This window comes from Balearica regulorum, chromosome 2 (genome assembly GCF_011004875.1).
Source record: "Balearica regulorum gibbericeps isolate bBalReg1 chromosome 2, bBalReg1.pri, whole genome shotgun sequence".
In the NCBI taxonomy this organism is placed as follows: Eukaryota; Metazoa; Chordata; class Aves; order Gruiformes; family Gruidae; genus Balearica; species Balearica regulorum.
In genome coordinates, this window is record NC_046185.1 from 99,266,384 (window position 1) to 99,280,353 (window position 13,970).

General features: G+C 38.9%; 1 long non-coding RNA gene across 1 annotated transcript in view; it reads left to right on the top strand.

The window, feature by feature from the left end:
- LOC142600462 (uncharacterized) overlaps positions 1–1,954 on the top strand; it is a 133,553-nt gene extending 131,599 nt beyond the window's left edge. The window contains exon 3 of the long non-coding RNA XR_012833955.1: positions 1,602–1,954. This is a non-coding gene — a long non-coding RNA (uncharacterized LOC142600462). The remainder of the gene's footprint in view (positions 1–1,601) is intronic.
- The last annotated feature ends 12,016 nt before the right edge of the window (positions 1,955–13,970 follow it).

A 13,970-nucleotide genomic window follows, 5' to 3' on the forward strand; every position in this document is an offset into this window, starting at 1 on the left:
AGTCTATCTAAAGAAGTAACTATACATCAAACTCTCCATTCAAAATTTTCTTAGGTAACAAAGAAACATACATTGTCTGAGTTTCTATCAAATATATACCACACATCACCAGCATAAAAATTCTGTCATATGTTGTTTTCAGGTAGAAAATATCTAAGCATTTAGAGGTGTTTTGTACTACGTAACTCAAAGCACACACAGGGCTGATTACAGCAAAACCACTAGTAGCTGTGGGCTGACAGAAAGCATTGCCTATGACTGTGAGAAAAATCTATTTGGCAACCGAGAGGAGTTTGTCTTAACTTGTTTTGCTCATTTGATTTTAAAGACAATGTTTATTGTCATAGAAACGCATAATTATGTTTCTACAATCTGCAAGTGAACAAGACTTGGGGAAAGGGGGAGAGGAGACTGGCTCGCATGGCATGAGAAGGCAGCTCCCTGCCTTCAGGAGCTCACTGAAGGAGAGCAAGGCAAGTTCGATGGCTCCCAAAGAACAGAGGCTGTTCCAGCCAGTGCCTTGCAAGGCAACTGTCCTGCTGAGTTAGGAATCACAGCCCCATCCTTCTCACTAAATTTGAGCACGCTTGGTTTCTAAAGACTACTCTGTTCATTTGAAAAAGGAAAAAGTGTATGGGCATGAATCAGCGAGCAGTAGTAAATAAATAAGTAGAACTGGGAAACCCTGTTCTGCAAAAAGTGAAACTCACAATTGTCTTTCTGAGCAGCCGTTCCTCGGGATCCAACCCCATTTCTAAAAGGCCTTTTAATTTATATATTTCCTGTCCTTAAATCAGGTAGCCTCCCTGACCCCTCCTCACAGCTTCCATGGTGATTCTTGGCCATCAACCTACCCAAAATGCAGACTTAAAAAACTGATTTGCCTGTAGCAATTGTCCATATTTTTTCTACTCTTCTTTGAACAATTAATCTTCAAGTCCTAACAAACTTTCACTGGTGGCTTTCTGCAAGGCACAAAATTTTTTCCTGGCATTCCCAGCCTACTTCAGTAAAGGTGAAGTTGTAATATACTCAATGCTCAGAATACAAAACAGAGTTTGTACTTTAATACAAATTCAAAATAGGAAAGGGAATTCATATTTGTAGATCAAGGTTTCCTGATCTACAAATATGAATTTGTAGGCAGGTTTGATATGAATTGTATGGCAGGTTTCTCCTGCCACAGAAACTCTGAGGCAAAGTTATGCAGCTTTGCCACAAAGTCCGTATCAGAAATGTACTTAGAACCTAAATCCTGTGATTTCACTTTCATTTTTTACCTTTATAGGAATGGTGTATTCTCTGGGGGTATCTTTACCCTGAAGTATTTTCTTTTATGGAATAATGACTAAGACACTGATAAGGGCCATTAGAATTATCAGAGTTTTAAAAGGATCTGTGCATGTTTGCATAAATAATTAGGTTCAGAACAAGTATTCTAGATGAGGACTTTATATTAGCGCTTGCAAAATGCTCCCACCATGAGCTTGTGTTTAGTTCTAATTGAAAGTTGTCTTAATTCAGTGGCATCAATTACCATTTCCAGTGACATAATCTTTCATTCATGTGTTCAAAATAATAATTGTTGCTTGTCATTTCAGTTCCATGCCCCCATCTGCACCCACACCCCAAGAAGTGTGATTCAGCATCCCTGATGGGAGGGGTTGGCTCACAGAGAGTATCTATCGACATGACATTATGGATGCTGAGAAACATGGGCTGCTTGGTCGCTGGAAGAGCTCAACAGAGAGACAGACATACCACTATGCAGGATCATCTCTACTGAAGACCCAGCAGGCTCACTTTTTATCATTCACACCATCATGTGTTTTTTCCTCTGCTTGCAATTTTATCATCTTATAACACAAGGCATCATATGCCAGCAGGCATTTCCGGGTAGTTCAGTTTATTTGGACAAAATACATGTTTATGAAGAGAGCTGGAACTCTTTAGGAAGGAACTTGTTTTTCTTGGCTTTGTTTCGAGAACGCAAAACAATTAAGTGATTGCCGCATTTTCTGCAGGCACCCAGTTATGTATTGTTGACTTTCTCAGCTTTTGGGACCTATAAAAGTCCAATGGCCAGAGAGGTTGGAAAATGATGAGACACTTTTTTTCCACTTTTCTCTCCACCCTTCAGAATGGTTCCAAATATATTTTAGATTACGGAAAGTTGTTGGTTATGGACTACTTTTTGCAAGCACTCTCTTCATTTTGTCTAATGACCATTTTTCTGATATCCATGTTGTGAATGGCAAGTGAGATGGAAGCTTTCTCTCCATCTCCTTATGGCAGGGACTAGAACAGGGTATAAGGATAGGAAAGCAAGCATACGAACAATGATGGTAGAGATTTCCACACAGGAAAACAAAACTGATGTAGGATGACATCAGCCCTTGGTCCTCCAAATAACCACCCATCGACACAAGCAGGAACTCAAAACCAGGGAATGCAAACAATCTCATAATATTTAGACCAGAAGGTACTTTTGAAATGTCATTGCGCTTCCTCAGGTCTTTTATTGGCTGAGAATTTTCTACTCCACTATTTCTAGCCATTAGTACTTGGGTCATGAGAATAAATGAGTGAATGCAGAGTGGGTAGAGAATGCCCTTGTCCTCAGGATGGATGCATTAAAACACACTCCTAACAGAATGGGGGAAGAAAGCAATGAAACAACAGAAAGGAGAGATAAGAATAACATGATCCTAGTCCTATAGCAATGGGTCATACCAAGTGCATGTATGTATGCATGTTATACAATCGTAAGTTCCTAGTCACTGGAGAACATTATGGAGATTCTTGAATACTCTTTCAAAACTGTACAGTATCCCCTCCGCAAATTTTTAATATGGACCTTCAGACTATCCATCTCAGCATGACAGTTTCTCAGAAACAGAGAGAGGAGGGGTAGAAACAGTCTGTAGCACAAAAATAGAATTCTGGAAGTACTACTATTACTGAGCTAAAGGGATGGCAATATAATGTAAACAAACAATTTTTAAGAGTTTTGAAAGCAAGCTCCCATCTGTTCTAGATACACAAAAATGCTACAGAAGGGACTGTAATTTACAGCATAAATGGTAGTATTGTTAACGTCAATTTAACAGGAGAAGGAAAACTGCTATACATGTCAAACACCATAGTATTATATAAATGATCCCCAAAGAGCAGAAAATCAAGACACAGAAATAAGCTGGTATGAGTTATTCCACAAAGAGGCTGAGGCCAGAAGCCCACATATACAGGTATGCCTGATACACTTTGTCAAATCAGTGCTGAAACGTACTCTGTGGTAAATAAATTATAATAATCCCACAGGTTCTTCACATTTTCTGGGGAAAAAAAAAAAAAAAGACTTTAAAAATATCTGATATAGTAATGATTCTGCCAATAATCCATATTCACTCTATAGCAGCTGCTGTGAATCACTGCGTTTCTCACTCACAAACCCAGAATGGCAAATAAGGCTGTTTGGGAACACAGGTCCTCTCCAGCAGGGCTGTGTGAGTAGTGTGGCATTTGTAACAGCACTTAGATGATTTGGAAGCACAAGCCCTCCTCAAAGTCACAGCACAGACAAAAGAATTTAATCCACCATCACAGATGCAGGATTCCTTTTCTAAATGGATTGGTGATGAGAGCAGCTAGAATTACAGACATCAGAAAGAGTTATTTCGTTCTGCTAGATGAGAGGAAAGAACATTTTCCAGTTCTTCAGCAGAAATGCACTTGCTGAAGTCATTAGGATGAAATAGGTCTTACCCTTAGGAAATTAGACTAACTGCAGGGATGTGCACTTGGCCTGTTTCATAGAGGTGACTATTTTCCTGCAATTACCTGGGAAGGGGAAGGAAAGGGAGGCTTTGATGCACTACCTAGAACCACAAATATTATGGACAGATTAACTGAATAAAGATTCATATTATACATGGAAAAAAATGTTTTTCTTTATTAAACAATTATTTTCCTCTTAATACAATTGTTCCAATTTTTATCTTGATTTGTGTTACTACAGAGTAACTGTTGTAAATTTAACATATTCCTTGGGAGGCTATACAAAACCCAAAAGGTGCAAAGGGCATTTTTACATGGGGAAAAATTGGAAACACATTGCTGCTGGAATACAAAGGCTATACTTGCCCATCAATGAGGGCAAGCAGATGTTTTGCAGCAATATGGCTCATCTGGTGGGCCAGAGGTTTAATGGGTGCCATCGCCACATTGCCAAAAGTTACAAGTCAAAGCTACAAAACCCATGACTTTAAAAAGACAATTTTTCTCCTGTGTGTCAAGGAAGAACTTGGAACTGTTCTTGGGTTTTTTGTAAGTTTTTCAAAGATTTTTTTTGTGAAATGCTACCCAGTGTTGTGACAGTCTCTACCATGTGTTAGAAACTGGCAATACTGGTGACCTGCATCAGCACATAAGGGTCTCCAGCCTGTCTGAGACAGTCTCAAATACATTTTAAGTGCCATGTGAATCATGTAGGTGGTTGGGATACTTTCATCTAAAAATGGGGAGCAACTTGTTTAAGAAAAAAGATTCATCTAAAAATCAGTTTCTTTGATTTGAAGTGAGTATGATGAAACAATGCAGTTGTTCAAGTCTCCTTTTCCACCGTATCCCAGCCCTTACTGGGATACCTTTAGAGCAATGACAGATCCCGATCCCAGAGGATACTGATGAGTGGCACAAAGTCCATTTGGAGGCCAGTAACTAGCAGTGTACCCCAGTAGTCAATAGTGGGCTCGGTCCTGTTTAACATCTACATTAGTGATCTGGATGATGGGGCAGCCTACCCTCAGCAACCCGGCTGATGACATCAAACTGGGAGGAATGGCTCATACACCAGACGGCCATGCTGCCATCCAGAGGGACCTTGACAGGCTGGAGGAATGAGCTGACAAGAACCTCATGAAGCTCAACAAGGGGAAGTGCCAAGTCCTGCACCTGGGGGGTAACAACCCCATGCACCAGCATATGCTGGGGGCTGATCTGTTGGACAGCAGCTTGGCAGAAAAGGACCTGGAGGTCTGGGTGGATACCAAGTTGGCCTTCTGTGCCCTTGTGGCAAAGAAGGCTGATGGTGTCCTGGGCTGCAATAGGCAAAGTATTACCAGCAAGTGAAGGGAGGTGATCCTTCCCCTCTGCCCCGCACTGGTAAGGCCACACCTAGAGTGCTGTGTCCAGTTCTGGGCTCTCCAGTACAAGGGACATAGTGGAGAGACTCCCATGAGGGGCCACAAAGATCATTAAGGGACTGGAGCATCTCTCCTATGAGGAAAAGCTGAGAGAGCTGGGACTGTTTCACCTAGAGAAGACAAGGTTCATGGGAGATCTTACCAAAGTGTATAAATACCCGACGGGAGGGTGTAAAGAAGCCAGAGCCAGGCTCTTTTCAGTGGTGCCCGATGACAGGACAGTACAGCGGCAACAGGCACAAACTGGAACACAAGAGTTCCAGCTGCCTCTGACCATCAGGAAACACTTTTTCACTGTGAGGGTGACCGAGTGCCGGCACAAGTTGCAAGGGAGATTGTGGAGTCTCCCTCCTTGGAGATGTTCAAAAGCTGCATGGGCATGGTCCAGAGCAACTGGCTGTAGGTGTCCCTGCTTGAGCAGGGGGGTGGACCAGATGACCCCCAGATGTCCCTGCCAACCTCAACCATTCTGTGATTCTGTATTTATCACTTGCCAGGAAAGGTTGGTACTGTCTTTGTCTCCATAGATGATGTCCACTCACAACAGAAGACTCTTATCTTTATTATGACAGTGCCATATACAAGACTTCCAACTCCTAAATTATTTCTGTTTCCATGTTTACTGTCAGTACAGAACACTACATTTGAATCCTTGCCTTTATCAGCAAATTGGCAATGTGCTTTCATGACCTTACATATTTAATCACATGTTGCTTCTAATCCTAATGTGCAAGAATTTGTTGAAAAACAAATACTGCTGGAGTTTCATTAGGTTACTGTATTTCATTGTAAATTACGTTTCTTTAGGGAGACACCTAGCATCCCAATGAACAATAACAGATGTGACTGTTTTGGCTAAGTACCAGTCATCAGATAAATACAAATTCCTAGAGGATGCTTTCACCATAATAAGCTTTTTGTTGTTTAACAGTAGATTATCACTGACAGTAACAGGCTGCTGATAATTGCCCATTAAATCTTTTGACATACAGGATACATACGTAGCTGAGTGCTGAACAACTTCGTGTGTAATGTCTAATACATGGAAGTTACTGAAGGAGCACGTTTCTGCCACAACATAGACACACACATACTGTGTTGAGGATAGGAAGATGCCTGAGTTAACGCATTACATGAGATCACACTTCAAGTCAGACTTAAACAGGTGCTTGTGAAAGCTTACTGGATGTTTCGCTTCATGGTTAGAAGGGTCAGAGAAGAAAGACGGGGAAACTGGCTTATAAAGGGTGATGCATGGGGGAAAGCATTGGGAATGACGAAGGGATGGTGGTGCTGGGGAAGTTAGGTGACGCCTGCTCTGAGCAGGCAGGGTGGGGAAGATGCCTGAGGTAGCCTCCATTCACAGCACAGATACAGGATGCTGGGAAGAGGAGGTACAAGAGAACAGCTTCAAGCTCTGACAGAGGTGTCAACAGAGCTGCCAAAAGTAACCACTGGCAACCTTACAAATGGAAGCTGGTACATTCACAAAACGCAAGCACTTGATTCTTAAAGACCATCTGATATTATTGAGAAACGTAAGAGTTTCTGAAAGACATATTTCTGTGCTGTAATAGTTACATCAAGTAATTCAGACTAGATAGTCCTTTCAATACAAGATGCCATTTCTCCCAGACATCTTGAAAGTGAGAAATAATGACCTGATTTGAAATGGCTAGTGCAGTCCCAGTGTGTTCTTATCAGCACTAGAAATTTCATGTGCTAGACTAAGAAAAAAATTAATTCAGAAAAACAATTATATAAAAGAATCAAAGCAGCAGTTAGATAAAAGACCAGTGAAAATTCAGTGCAGATATTTCTCTAATGTTCCTGTCTTTCAAGAAAAAAAACCAAGCCAAATTCTTTAGCAAAAGACATGAAGGCTTTATTTCAACAGGCCATAGTGATGATATCAACAAAGTATATTAGTACAGCTAATTTATGTGTATAATAGTCACTACATCTGTACAGACTAGAATTTGAATACTCTAATATTTATGTATTTGCTTAAATTATACTAAGACCCTTAACATTGTCAGAGTGGTGTAAATTGTCATCTGCATAAAGGAAAGCTAAGCCAACTACTATGTAATCTGCTTATGCAAAGGGCACAGGCTCACAGATACTGTCTATGCAGTTAAGAAGAGCAATACGTATTTTGGTCAAGAAAGATTTCTGAGATGATATTAACTGAAAATGCAACAATTGTTTCATCACAAACAAAAAGTAGAGGTAAAATAAAAAACACATGGAAAGAGTTATTCTGCACTGCAGTTCTATCCTGAAACTTCAGCACTTTGGTGCAGTATTTACTATATATCTTTTATGTTTAATGCAACATAAAGCCATCACATTTAGAAGCAGTCCCTAGCTTCAAGACCTGATTCTCTGCTCTGTGAAATTAGGAGTACCTCAGCTGAAAGAAAAATCAGTCACATAAAACCTGAATCGAAATTTTCTTGAAACCTTGGAGCTATGCTCTTGGCTCCCCTAAAGCGAACATAAAAATGCATGCTCCGATTTCTGAAAGCATATCAGGAACGTTATTTAAGTTACATGGCAAACAAATTACACTGAAGATACGACCCACAAGATCCTGGAAATTGTATTGTTGCAGAGCTTAGTCTTTGGGAAAAAAAGAGAGAATTCTACTGACACATACTTAAAAAAAATAAAACCAGTGTTTTATGCTGGGTGTGTGGAAAAGGAAGGGAGTAAAGCTGATGTTAGTGGGAAAAAAACAAGTGCAATATCTCATAACGAGGGACTTCTTTGTTATTACTACAGCCAGCAGTAATAGACTATTATGCATGGACATTTACGATACAAGGAAGCAAAGCATTAGAGGGAGCTCATATGGCAAGATTATTGTGATATTACCCTAAAAGAACTTATTAAAAAAATCTGTGACCATAACAAAAGGGTTCAATGAACTGCTTGATCACAGGAAATAATAGAACAATGTGCATCTGGATAAAATAATCCATGTCATAATTCAAAAAAAACCCAGTGGCTAAGAATAATTGGAGCAAACTGAAAAAAAAAATGCAGTCCAGTTTTTGCATTCACTTCAGTCAGTTGATGTTTTTTTGATACAGTTCCACTGACAACATAACACTGGGAAGCCATTGTTACAATGCCCACCTTACAACACTACGCATGACTGCAGGTTTTCTGTCACACTGCTGTTCACAAGCCCTTTTCTTCCCAAAGCTGGCTAGTACCCTACACATTAGCTACTACATTAGCAAATAGTGAGGTGCAATAGGGGTAGAGCTAAACAGCCAAATGGTGGGTGCTGAGACCTGATACCCTGCAGTATACGCATCTGGGGGCTATTACTGTGGTTTATCCATAACCTGGTTCCAAGGACCCACGCTCATTTGTGGCTGGAAGGCACTAGGCGCATTCCTAGAGTGTATGCTTGGGCTTACTTACCATTTACTTCTGGACTATCCACACATAATTGAATTCCTGAACTCCCTATAAAGAGACTATTTTTCCTAACAATTAGGGTATCTTTATAAAGTGCAATTTGCTGCCATGGATACCCGAGCTATTTCTGAATTAACTAGCTCAGGTACCAGCTACTCAGGTCCTTGCTTGGATATACAAGAAGTAAACATGCAAGTGTCTTTCTTTCATTCTCTGATTAATTCTTGCACAGACTCAAGGGAAATCTCTGTCTTAGAGTCCTGGGAGGATGACAGCTTCTTCTCTCATGAGCCACCAAAGCTGTTTACCTTCTTGAACAGGAGAGAGAGCAGGGGAGTGGAAAGGTAAGACTAAGAAAAGTTTGGGACTCAGAAGACTTAGGCTCCAATGCAAAGCTGTCTCCAGTTCTGTTTAACTGTGGGGAATTATTTTCCTACATTATTTTGTTGTAAATAGTTTGTTGAAGTTATTTTTGACATTGGGTAAGTACATTTCATTAATGTTAATGAAATTTAATTAATTTCAAGGTAATTTGGAAACCTCAAGGAAGTGTGACTCAGAAATGGATCCATTTTATGTTTTTGGCCAGCTTTTGTGTACCCATGATGAGAATGTTTGCGTCTGGGCAGAGTCCTCAGTAATTGAAATATGATGGTTTATTTGCCTGATTATGTGGGCTCTTCAGAAAAAGCTGGGGTTGTTCAACTTGGTTCCATTCAGTTCCATTCCATTCAAAATCTAATAAATAGATTTTTAAGATATATAATCCCGTGACTACGAGATCAGTCTGCTAGCAGGATCTAAACCATTCAACACCTAGAAGTATAAGAACTGTAGGCATTCTGAGAATTTGCGATGCCAGCACATAATAGTGATTAATAAAGTTGAAAGAGAAACCTGTGCTGCTCTACTACCACATAACCTACACCTCTGCAGAAGTTTCCTGTCCACCTACAAATAACTTGCAACCTTTATGTACAATCTCAAATTTGACCCAGAAAACACAGACAGGATTTGGGTTTCGTCTCCATTAATCCCAGCTAATGTGGAAATGTTTTGTAGTTCTGCTCCTTTGTTGATTAGGCCAGAAAATGATCAGATCAAATACAGTGTGCAAATAACCTGCACTGAGAAATAATGAAGCAGTTCTTGCACAGCGTGATATACCCTTGTTCCCAGAATTTTTCCAAACTTTTTTCTTCACAGAAACAACCAACCAACTATGGCATAATAACATCTCAGCAAAGCAGTCTACTTGAATGCCATTATCCTCTCTGGCATGAGGATATTGTCTTATGACTTAGTTGAGAAAAGTATCTACTTAATATCCTTCAAAAAAACATACAATGTTTGATGTTTGATCACAGTAACATGGTGATACTTTGTGATGCTACAAAGATTATTAGTTATGCATTTATGAGATCTCTCTATTCCTGTCAGCAAGCAGATACCCCACATCTGACTTCAAGTTCATTTTCTAATTGGTGAACATGTGTCTCTACTATGCCTCATGTTGGCCTACTTATCCTAATTAATTCTTGTCTTGGTTATGTTGTTGAAGAGAGTGGGTATATGCAGAAACTTTACTTTGTGCTGATTTTAAGGAGGGAGAACAAAAACATTAGGGAGACTTTAAAATAAGTTTTCCAGCATAGGCAGGATTTCTGGTTATTCTGGCAGTTCAGCTAACTGCATTTTAACATCTGACATTTGACTAAATAATAAAAGTCTTGTTCAGTCTTTAGGCAAAACTCTACTTTAGTCCTTGCCACCTAGTGAGAACTTCAGAATTGGGTCATTAATACAATTCCACAATTGTGGGAAAACACATACATGTCTTCCTCTGCAGCACAAAACCAAACAGAAAAAGCTGCCCTAGCAGGCGCTTTGGTAAAGGCCTGTATGTGACACTTTGCTTTTGCTTCATTTTTTTGGTGACTCAGACGGACCAAGACAGACGGACATACATAGTGTCTGAAGATGATTATATGCCAGGTGGAAGCATTTTCTAGAACCCAGAGCAACAACCAGCTTACTGATTTAAAGCTGTAATTGTTGGGTTGTTGAGATTTGTTTGTTTTCCAATTATGACGGGCAGAATAAAGAATATTTCTATCTATAAAATATTAATGGCACTTAAGTTCTTCAGGCAAGAACACAGTAATAACTGGCATTTTCTTTTTTGTAGATTGTTATATTACTAATGCCCTCCAGTTATTTTGCTCTAAGTCGAGACCACCCCCCTGTTATTAACTCACAGCCAGCATTTGAATTGTCATTTGCATAAACTTTGCCTGCCTCTGGCAAGAAGACAGGAGAAATGCCTTTTCTGAAATCATCAAAAAAGTACTTTTCCAAAAATAAATTGAGGATTGCAGCCATTTTTCAGTTTCTGAAATAAATGCAGCTTTCCGCCAATGTACCAAATTAGTATACGTAGGGAAAACCTCAAAGAGAGCAAACTGTATTATAAATACAGTACTTGTTAAAGTGTTGTTAAAGGGCATTTGAATTGGCATGTTAAGCTGAATTAAAATGCAACAGCATCCAGAAGTAGGACTAATTCTTGTAAAGGTATTCTCTAAGGACTGATGTAAAAGTAAGCCATCAGAACTAACGTGCTGATTGTGATATTGCATTTTATTCTATCATCTCCACTTTTTGCTTAATGTTAAATATCCAATCCTGCCTGACTGATCTCTCATTCTAAAAATTATGGGTTTCAATGTGGGAAAAGGAAGGTAGATTTACATTAAAAAATTGCTTCAGTGTACATGTACTGATAAAACAACTTTGAAAAAGAAATGTATAGTTGTGTTTTTCCCCATACCTTCCTTCCCATACTACTCCTGTACAATACCTTGTACAGTATTTTAAACCTCTAAAAAATGACATTTTTCTCCATTCCTCTTCTTGCTTGCCTTTTAATTTATAACAATAATAAGTGCCTTTCACATAATAATGGTAATAATAGTAAAAGCTCTTACATGTTCTGGACTAAAATCAAACATTACAGGGCCTCTAGATTATGGATCATTTTCATAGGCCAGAATCTAAACTGAAAAACATGCATTTCTCTGGATTTACATTGACATAATTGAGATGGGAATCAGATGCTGTTCTATAACTAAAAGCCCAATTATGTCAATCAAATATATCTTCAGGAAGCTAGAAAGCTACATAAAACTTGATCACCCTGCTAATACTAATATATAATTAGTTAATAAGCCCCTACAGAGGGGAAGTAATTTAAAAAATTATAGTGCTAGTTGTATTGCATTTTAAAGACTAATGTCATTTCAAAAAGGTGCACCTAACTGGGGTTTTTTGAACTGACATTGCACTACCACTTTACTTTGCAGCAAGCTTAGTAATTCATTTAGGAGCTGCAAAAAGACAAGTTCAGAGAGAGAAATCACAAGTCCATTATGTATATGAAGTCATTTGTCATCATGGATATTTTATGAGAATTTTATGAAGCTGTAACAGATGGTGGAACTTTTACTTGGGCTAAAAAGAATTTATGTTTCAAAAGCAGCTCTATTTGATTTCATCAAATACATTTTCCACACATGAAGAGATTGCAAAACATCTTAGTCTTCTGACTATTGAAAGCTCTTTGACATGTAATATTTTGTCAGTAAATTTTGACACGGAGTCAAAGCCAGCTGAGTAGAATCAGATTATGCAGAAAATGATGCATGGAATCTTAATCTATAAGAAAATAAGGACAATTTTGTAAAATGTAATAAAATAAAAGATGGAATAAAACCATGGAAATCAGGATTTGTATCTTATTATAAAAGAAGTGTCTTTTTCTTATAAAAAGGAGAATAATCAGTTCTCAGTAAACACTTTCAGTCTTTGGATGTAGTACTCTATCCCTAGTAATATGGATATTAACAAAACATGATTTAGCTCAATTAATGTTGCTGGTTCAGCAGCATATTCTGTAAAGATGGTTGTGTGCGTTCATCAGCTTCCACCAATAGAATTCACTTGTCTAAAGTATCCTCTTAAGAGATACTTAAGATCCGAACCATTTTTTCTTGTGATGTTGTGTTTCTTTCAAAAACTTTCCCCATACTTGCCCCAGCTCTAATAGCTGATAGAATGGCTGGTGAAATAGAGATTAAATGGGAGACTTAGAAGTGCCAAAGTAGTCCAACGCCACTTCTCAAACTGGTTCTACCACGGGCAGACTTCCTCATATCTACTCCTTTCTAAAAGATATGCTATGATTCCCTTAATCTGTGTATGTCAAACATCTTGCAGTTTTGAAGACACACAGAATCTTTTGTGTTAAAGGCATCAATATCATGTTTAACAATAGCCTCTAGTGATGAACCTTGGATAAATGAATGCACCCTCAAGAAAGAAATGACTCTGGTTTTAATAATAATTGAAGAAAAAAAAATAGATTATAGACTGAGGGCAGGGAGAAAGAAGTAGTTAAAACAAAAGGAAGGAAACCCTAACATACTGCAATAGCAAATCCATCCTCTTTGATGCATCCATGGGCAGCTACAATTCTGCTTTGTAGCACAAATGGCCCAGTGGTGTGAAGCCACTCAAAGGTAATTTCTTTGGTGCAAAACCCACAGAAAAGCAAAAAACCTGACGTAACTCAAAATTCGTTAAAAATACAAAGCAGTTCCTGAAACTTCTGAACTTTGCAAAGGGGAGAATAACTTTGTATCTGTGACTATTAACTTCTAGAAACTTCGGTGTGTGCGTTTTTGGTAAAAGGAGAAAAATGGTAATTTTTCCCTAAACCAAGATTTGTCCTCACTGTTTTGGCTTTTCTTAACCCAACTTAGCAGTTAAATTGAAACACAAACATTGACTTTGCAAACACTCGAAGTAAAATCAACCTGATCGCACACGTTCTTACTACTTCCCCTAAAAGAAATTGCGGTATAGAAAAACTACTCTCCTTAGGATTTGTGTACACACAACGTAATGTTATGGCAGAGAGAGATAATCAATTTCAAGATGAAAGTAGCCACAGGAGAGCCTTCTAAGTGCCCAGCTCCTCTTGGGCCAATGCACACTAGGAACTGCTGTTCTCTGCCTGTACTCTGAGGGAACACAGCAGCCGCTCAGAGCTGGGTCAGACACCTCTGCCTCATGCTGTGCTGTGCAGGATAGGTGTTTCACCATTTCAGCATTTTGTTTAAAGCTCTTCTTCCTGATTGTTACTGTCACAGCCTCTTTGTAACAGAATTCAGCAGGACATCATATTTCTAATCTCTTTGTATCAGAGTTGAGCAGGACATCATATTTCTAGTCCTTCTGCTTTGAAAGATCCAAGGAATTCTTTTCAGCTCA